Source organism: Prionailurus viverrinus, chromosome A3 (assembly GCF_022837055.1).
Source record: "Prionailurus viverrinus isolate Anna chromosome A3, UM_Priviv_1.0, whole genome shotgun sequence".
Classification (NCBI taxonomy): Eukaryota; Metazoa; Chordata; class Mammalia; order Carnivora; family Felidae; genus Prionailurus; species Prionailurus viverrinus.
Genome location: NC_062563.1, coordinates 71,796,317 through 71,805,736, shown reverse-complemented (window position 1 = coordinate 71,805,736; position 9,420 = coordinate 71,796,317).

The window sequence follows — 9,420 nt, the reverse complement described above, 5'->3', positions numbered from 1 at the left end:
ACCATTTGTTAAAGAGACTGTCTTTTTTCCATTGGATATTCTTTCCTGCTTTGTCAAAGATGAGTTGGCCATACGTTTGTGGGTCTAGTTCTGGGGTTTTTATTCTATTCCATTGGTCTATGTGTCTGTTTTTGTGCCAATACCATGCTGTCTTGATGATTACAGCTTTGTAGTAGAGGCTAGAGATCCATCCATATTGTACTTATCTACATTTGTGAAAAGTGTTCCATTGTACAAATATACCACACGTATAATTTATTTATACATTTACCTGTTGAAGAACGCTTGTTTTTTTTTTCTTTCTTTCTTTGCTATCGTAACTAAAGCTGCTATTAGCAAATGTGTAACAGTGTTTTTGCGGACACAGGTTTACATTTCTCTTAGGTAAATAGCTAAGAATGGAGTGTTAGGTCATAGCATTTAGGTATGTTTAACTTTATAAGAAAATGTCAAGATATTTTCAACATGATTGTATTTTTCCATTCTTTTCTCAGCACTATATGAGAGCGCTGGTTATTCCATATCTTTTCCAATATTTGGTGGCATCAGTCACTTATTATTCATTCTGAAGGGATGCAGTGATATTTCCTTGTTATTTTAATATGAATTTCTCAGATGGCAAACCATGTTGAACATTCTTTCAGTTGCTTACTGGCCACTTATAAATCTTCTATTATGAAAGGTCTGTTCAAATTCTTTGCTTATTGTAATTGGATTATTTGACTTCTCATTGTCTATTTGTAGCAGTTATTTATATACTTTGCAAATGAGTTCTTTGTCGTTATATGTATTGTGAATATTTCTCCAAGTCTGTGACTGCTCTATTCTTAATATTTTATTTTGATGAGAAGTCTTAAATTTTTTATCGTTTCATCATTTTTTTTCTTCTGCTTATCATTCTTGGTTTATAAAACTTTTCTTATCCACCCATCATGAAAGTATTCTCTTATGTTTTCTTCCAGAAAATTAATACTTTTAACTTATTCATTTGGGCTACTGATCCATCCCAAATTATTTTGTATAGTGCAAGGTGGACATCATATGGATGTGTAGTATCATTTGTTGAAGAGACTTTTCTTCCTTTCTTCCATTGAATAATTTTCACACCTTTGTCAGAAACTGAGTCACTGGATATGAGTGTTTCTGGCATCTCTATTCTGTTCCATTTACCTATTTGTCGATTTTTACATGAATGACATGCTATCTTAATTAGTTTAGTTTAATAATAAGTCTTTCTTGAAACCAGGTAATACAGATCCTCTAACTTTGATCTTTAATTTCAAGATTTTTTTTTTGGCTGTATAAGCCATTGGCATTTCCATATAAAGTTGAGAATCAGCTTGTCAATTTCTACAGAAAAAAATAAGTGTTCTGGGTTTCTCATGAGGATTGAATAGTAACTGTAAATCAGTGTGGAGGAAATTGACTTTTTTTTAACAATTTAATTTTTTTTTCAACGTTTTTTATTTATTTTTGGGACAGAGAGAGAGAGAGCATGAACGGGGGAGGGGCAGAGAGAGAGGGAGACACAGAACCGTAAACAGGCTCCAGGCTCCGAGCCATCAGCCCAGAGCCCGACGCGGGGCTCGAACTCACGGACCGCGAGATCGTGACCTGGCTGAAGTCGGACGCTTAACCGACTGCGCCACCCAGGCGCCCCAGGAAATTGACTTTTTAACTACTTTGTTCTACAAACCATAAATATGGTATAGCTCTCCATTTATTTAGGTTTCGTTCAGTATTTTTTAGAAGCAATGTTTTGTAGTTTTCAGTGTGGAAGTTTGCACAACTTACATTAAGTTTATCCTTGCACATTCTACGATTTTCCATGCAGCTATTCTTGTATTGATATCATCATTTTAACTGTTTGTTACTCATGTATAAAAGTCCAATTGATTTTTGTATATTGACATTTATTCCATATAATTATTAAATTTATTTATTAGTTATGTTTTTGTTTTTGTTTTGGAAGGTAAGTTAAAATTTCTACACACACTGTCATGTTGTCTGCTACAGAATTGGTTTTACTTCTCCCTTTCTAATCTCTATGCCTCCTATTTATTTCATTTGCATTGTACTACCAGTACAACGATGAATGAAAGTGATGAGTGGCTAATCTTGCTTGTTTCCAAAGTTTCCAATTTTAGAGGAAAAACTTTGAATATTTAATTTTGTTAGCTCTAGGTTTTTCGTAGATGCCCTATTTCATTTTGTGGAAAGTCAATGCCATTCGTAGTCTGTTGAGAGCATGTATCATGAATGTGGACTTTTTTTCAAATGCTTATTTTGCATCTATTAAGATAAGCTATTTTTAAATGTTTAATAAATACTTCCCTTAGAATAGATGTGAAGAAAAGAAATCTAGCTTTGTTATTTGTCTGTCATATTTCAGTAGGTTTTATTTTTTCCTTAATTTTTTTAATGTTTATTTTTGAGAGAGAGATAGAGAGGGAAACAGAGGATAAGCAGGGACAGAGAGACAAGAGGGACAGAGAGAGAGGGAGACACAGAATCTGAAGCAGGCTCCAGGCTCTGAACTGTCAGCACAGAGCCTAACGCAGGGCTCCAACTTTCCAGCTGTGAGATCATGACCTGAGCTGAAGTCAGAGGCTCAACCTACTGAGCCACCCAGGCGCCCCAAGGTTTTATTTTTTCGAAGTTGAGTTTTGGATCTCTTGCATTTAAATGGAACTGAACTGATAAAGCAAAAGCCTAAGATTTGGTGGAGTAGTCAAAGAAAATTAGAATGGGAAGAGCAAAGTAGTGATATATTAACAGGTTTAAATGGAACGAATGACTAATCTTTGAAACAATCTATATTCTCAATTTCAGATTGGAGTCACCAATAGTCAGTTACTTTTTCCTTCCTTCATTTATATATTCAAGAAAAACTTATCAAGTACTTATATATTAGGTATAAAAAAGATAGATTTGTGTACGCATGTTCATACACATAGAGAAGATTGACAGAATGTAAATCAAAAACATAACTACAGTTATCACTAGGTAGTGTGATTGCATATGGCTTATTTTCTTCTCTGAATAATTGTATTTTATGAATTCTATTCAAAAGAATGCCTAATTTTCACAACTTGAGGAAAGTTATTATTTTTAAATCATTCCAAGATAAACACAGTATAACCTATGAATCTTAACATTACCCACCTATGGTACAGATTAGCAAACTGCCATGCACAGTGCATAGTCTCTTCAGTCCCTAGTTCAACATCATCTGGAGCAGTGTTTATCATGTCGCTGCTGGATATCACACAACAGGTTTTTCCCCTTATACCATTATGCCCAGTAGTAAATTAAATGTTCAGCATATCACAAAAACAGAATGAAGAGATGGGAGTGTCTAATATCCAAACTCAGTTTCACTGCATACTTCACTGCATACACTGAATAAATTCACTCAATTTTATATACCCCTAAACCAAATGGACTTTCAGAAGGGAAAATCACAATGCCCATTTATTAAAGCCTGACTTTATGTCTTTATTCCTTAGAGACCTCATCAATTCAATCTGTTGGATCTAATGATAGTATCAGAAGTATCAAGAATGGGAAGTAACCATTTATTCCTTTAACAAAGAATTAATATCTTCCTGGCAATATTCTAAGTATTGAGGATATACTGGAAAAAGCAGCATACTGGATATATTGAGGATGAACCAGAAAGTTACTGTCCTCTCTGGATAGGTGATCAGTAATGGACTGAGTAGTGAAACTTAAGCAATTAAAAGAAAAAAATCGAATGTGGAAAAATTTGGATGAGAGCATTCTGGACAAAAAGAATGTTAAATACATAAGTACGAGGTAGAAAAGAGCTCAGTGTGTCCAGGCACAGAAAGAGGGTAAGGCTAAAACATAATGAACAAGAAGGAACTGGAGGAGATATGGTTTAAAATGTAGACATGGGTGGCCCCATATGATTCTAAAATTACCACAGATCATGACATTCCACTAATTTCCCTCATAAGCTTTTAAGATTCTTTACAAAAATGATCTCTCTTACACTTTATAAAAGTAATTCATAACACTAATTATGGGAATAACTATACACGGGTACAAAAAAATGACACAGGGTTAAATTCATTCTTAGGTGACTTAGAAATAAAGAGCAACTAATATTGGAGACTTCAGATGTCTGTTTCATTTCTGTCTGCTTTCAGTTTTAGACTGTACTTTGTGTCCTCTACTGTATCATGAACATGAGTCGTTGAACCTCTGTACCCTCAATTTCCTCATCATTTCAATGCAGAGAATAATCTCTGTAATAGCAACTGGGCAGCCATGATGTGAAATTTTAGTGATATAATGGATGTGAAAGAATTTGAAAGACCTGGAAGCACTAAGGCTAGCATGAGGAACTGGATTATAACTGGAAAGTGCTAACCTATAAAAGATCTTCTGTGAAAGAGGAACTGGGTTTTTACCCCTTCCCATTGGTAGGAAACTATTCAAACTGTCAATGAAATCATCCACCTGTATTACTTGCCTATTGCTGTAATAACAGATTAGCACAAATTTAGTGGCATAAAACAACACAACACAAATGTATTTTCTAAATGTTCTGGACATTAAAAGTCATAAATGGATCTCAGTGAGCTAAAAATCAGTTGGCAGGGCTGTGTTCCTTCTGGAGGTTATGAGGGAGATTATATAACCTTTGCCTTTTCCAGCTTCTAAAGGCTCCCTGCACTCCTTGATTTATGGGACTTGTTACTACATCTGCAAGGCCAGCAACTTGGGGCTCAGTCTTCCCTATGCTGTCATCTCTCTGACTCTCTACTCTACTTCTCTCTTACACTTTTAACTACTTTTGTGATTACATTGGGGCCACCCAGATAATCCAGGATCAACTTTCCATCACAAGAGCAGCTGATGAGCAACCTTAATTCTCAGTTCCAGTACTATTTCTGCCTTGAATGTAACCTAATATGTTCTCAGGTTCTAGGTATTAGGATGTAGAAATCCTTGGGGGACCATGATCTGTATTTTACACCATGCTGCAATGGTTAATTAAGGAATCCATAGGTAGGCAGTCATGGATAACATAGGGTTTTGATGTGAGAGTGAGAGTGAGATTGTAGCTAAGGTTTCAGTGCTTGGAGGAAGAGAATATTTGATGTAAGTTTGACACAGTCACACAGGGAATCTGTTTCTAGGAGAGAAGGAAGCAGTTTCCCATAGGTGCTAGCTCAATCTATTCAAAGAATAGCACAAACCTTCCTGTGTCTAGGCTTTCCTGAGAAAGGTCATATGAGGTAAGAGTGGAAAAATATGGATTCTCCCAATCAGAGATTTGTTTCCATAGCATTTCCATTTATTTTAGACAACTGCCCTGCAGTTTGAACTCAACCAAGCCATGCTGTTTCTGTAAATATCTTCTTGTTTAGTCAAGAATTCTTCCCGTTGGCTTTTATTTAATAGTTCATTATAATAAAAATTATTTTGGACCAAAACATCTACAATTGCTTTGCCTATCTTAACATACAGTCATGACAAAAACTCTCCCTAATGCCAAGAATGTGACAGACCAGAAACTTAAGTATAACATATGATCTGTGCGTAACTAAAATTTATTAAAATCATCAGCATCAAATATTAATCATGAGCACACTACCCACAGGGATTTCTATATTAGGCAATGAAGATAAATAGTTATGAGACATGGTTTCTACTCTTAAAGGCCTGACAAGCTCTTTTGGGTGACAGAATCCATACATAAAGTGATAAGTAAAAATGCAGGGCAAAGTGCCAAGAGAGTGGTTGAGGCAATGAGTGCTGTAGAATTTCAGAGAATGAAAGGAATCACTGGAAGAGAGAGCATCTATTGCAGGCTTTATGAAGCTTGAATTCAGTTTGCTTTGCACAGGTATAGAGAAGCAAGTAGATCATTCCAGATGAGGAGGATACAGTTATGGGAGAAAAGTCACATAGGCAAAATCATATATGATTTTTCTGAGGGACAATAAGAAAACTATTTTGACTGGCACAGGTGATATGTTACACAACAGAGGGAGGTCAGCTTGAAACTTGACTGTACAAGACTTTCTACATCAAGGTGATTAGGTTGACCCTTAAGCCTACACAAGAGGAGCAAGTTTTGATTAAAGGGATGTCAGTGGGAACAGCCAGTTCAGGAAGAAAACCAGCAAAATGCGTTAGTGAGAAGGTATTATTATAAAGATGTGGCTCTGATTATATCATTATTCATATTATCACCTCTGTTCCTATTTCTATATCTATGCCTATATCTGTGCCCATAAACATACCCATATTTGTATAATTTCACCTCTGTCACCCGTTAAATAATAACCATTTGTTCCAAAGGATGCTGTTTTATTTGTATGAAGCTCAACCATGGCACTGATGAAGTACTAAGAAAAAACATTGGTATTCAATGTGTTTGTATAGTGTCTAATATTGCTGTAGTTGAAAACTGTGGAAACAATGCCCTCTGAAGCTGACTGTTTTACTGAAAAAACAAATACTCCCCCAGCGAATACATTTCAGTGAGCACCAGACTCCTGGGAACAAGTGGAAAAACCATACTCTCAGTACCAGGTTTCAGTTGGCTCCCTGACACATTCTTCTGAATTAATGCACCTGACCATTTTCCCGATGCTAATACAGCCGTGCGGGTGTGTGAGTGTAGGTTTTAATTCCACAAAAACGCCTTCAGCTCAGGTGGCTTGGCTCTAGAAAAGACAGGAATGTGGCCCAAAGAAATGAGTGTAGCAAGAATCAAGCAAAGACTCAATAGTGCTTGAGAAAACAACCTGAAAGTTTATGGATATTGCGAATAAAAGAACAGGCAATGAAGAAAACTACAGCATTTCCATTGCCTATGAGTTTGTCTTTGCCTTCACATTGGAGGAAGATTATTTTTCTCTTACATGTAGCACTCTCACAAGTACTGATGGCAAAATATATGCACAAAATTAAAAGAACAGTAAGTGCACTTGTGAAATTATTAAAGAGACATTTCATTTCCAGTTCAAAATAAATGTTTTATGCTTTGCACTTGTAGCTTAGATATGATTTTAAATACACTTTCACACGCTATGTATATCAGATTTTAGGCTACACGGGATAATTTATATATGCCTAAGATTATCATGATAAACACGTGGGTCATCAGTTTTGTTTTATGAATGAGAAAAACGTTCACAATGGGGGTTAATGGCTCACCAAGGTTATGTGGTCTTTTAACAAAATTATATGAAAACACATGAGTACACAGACTGGATTTTAACATATCTCTGTAGCATTCCTTTCCCCTTTTAGCCAGGACATGTTCTAACTTAATCTTAAAGTGGGAATCATATCTAACCTATAAATTGGTGAAGATTTAATGAGATAATGAATGCAAAGTCTCTGGCACAGTGTCTGGTACATGATAAGCACTCAACAAATGAAGATATTTTTGTTTGCTATTACCACAAAATGAAATACCCAAATTCAGTACCCTATAACAAAAGTCACATATTATCCCTCAACAGTATGTAAGGTGACTATGTTCACCTGGGTGCTTCTACTGCAGTCTTCCCAAGCTTTGGCTAGTTGGGACATCCAAGATCACATGCTCACAAGACTGGCATTTGATGCTGGTGTGTTAGCTCAGAGCTCATCTGAGGCTGTCAACCAGATCGCCTCAGCAATCCTCCATGTGGTGTCTCTGTGTGATCTGGGCTTCTCTCAATATGCTGAAAGAGAAAATATTCACAGTGCACAAAAGCAGAAGCTGATAATCTCTTTAAGGCCAAATCTTTGATGTTGAAACAGAATCATTTTCTTCTCACTCTACTGGTCAAATGAAGTCATAAGGTCAGCCAGATTCAGTGAGAAAAGGAATAAACAAACCTCCTTTTGAGGATATGGCACAAAAATGCATAATCATTTTTAACCTACCATAGTGTTCCCTCTGGCCACAAGTTATTTACAACTTTCCCACAGACAAAAATACATACATCCTATATCAGTTTCCTAGGACTTCCGTAAAAAAAAGTACCATATACTAGGTGGCTTAAAACAACAGAAATTTATTGCTTTGCAGTAGTTCTGAAGACTAGAAGAAGTCAAGGAATCAGCAAGGCTATGACTCCCTCTGAAACCAGTAGAGGAGTGTCTTTTATTGCCTCTTCCATCTTTCAGAGTTTACTAGAAATCCTGGGTGTTCCTTGGCTTGAAGATGCTTCATTGTAATCTCTGCCTCCATCATCACATGGCCATCTTCTCTCTGTGTGTCTCTTCTCTTCTGAAGATATACCAATCATATTGGATTAAGGGCCCACCCACCCAACTCCACTGTGACCTCCTCTTAACTAATGACATCTACAACAACTCCATTCCCACATAATGTCACATTCTGAGGTACTGGTGGTTAGGACTTCAACATTTTCTGTAAATTATCCTTTACTTGTTTTTTTGTTTGGTTGGTTTTTGTTTTTGCTGTTTGTTGTTTTGAAAGAGAGAGAGCATGAGTGAGCGAGGTGCATAGAGAGAGTGCGGAGTCCAGAGTGGGGCTCCAGCTCACCTAAAGCAGGACTCGAACTTATGAACCATGAGATCATAACATGAGCCAAGATCAGATGCTTAACCGACAGAGCCACTGAGGCTCCCCACTTCATTTGTTTTTTTGTTTTGTTTTGTTTTGTTTTAAGTTCAAGGAGGGAACCCTAGGTGGCTCAGTCAGTTGAGCATCCAAATTTGGCTCAGGTCATGATCTCACAGTTCATGAGTTCAAACCTCACATCAGGCTGTCTGCTGTCAGTGGCTTCGGATCCTCTGTCTCCCTCTCTGTGCCTCCCCCACTCACACTCTCTCTCAAAAATAAATTAAAACATTAAATAAAAAAATAAAAAAGTTCAAGGATACTTATTATCTGAGGCACTTCATATTTCTTTCAAACCTATAATTATATGGTTCTGTTAGCCTGTAGTAATATAATCAGATATTTATCTTAATCTCAAGGAAAACATATACATTCCTCTATAAGGTATGGGTACAGTGTAGCATACTTTCAACAGATATAATTATAAAAGAATAATAATAATAATAGCTGACATGAAATGAATTCATACTATGCTCCAGACACTATTTCTTGCACTTTGCTCTAATTAGTACATTTAGTCTCTGATACGACCTATGAGATATGAGTTATTACTACTATTATTATTACTACTAGGTAGTCACTATTACTGTCCTCTTTTCAAATGAGTTGTCTGAGGCACAGGAATGTAATTTGTCCAAGTTCACAAAGGTAAGAAGTGCCAAGGCCAGGATTTCAAGACTGATAATATAGTTACAACTATAACTACTTTTACTGAAGGAAATTTCTGTGGTGGTAAGTCCTTTGTGAAAATTAGTAACTCAAAAGAATGATTACATACACATTTTCTACTCCCGAGG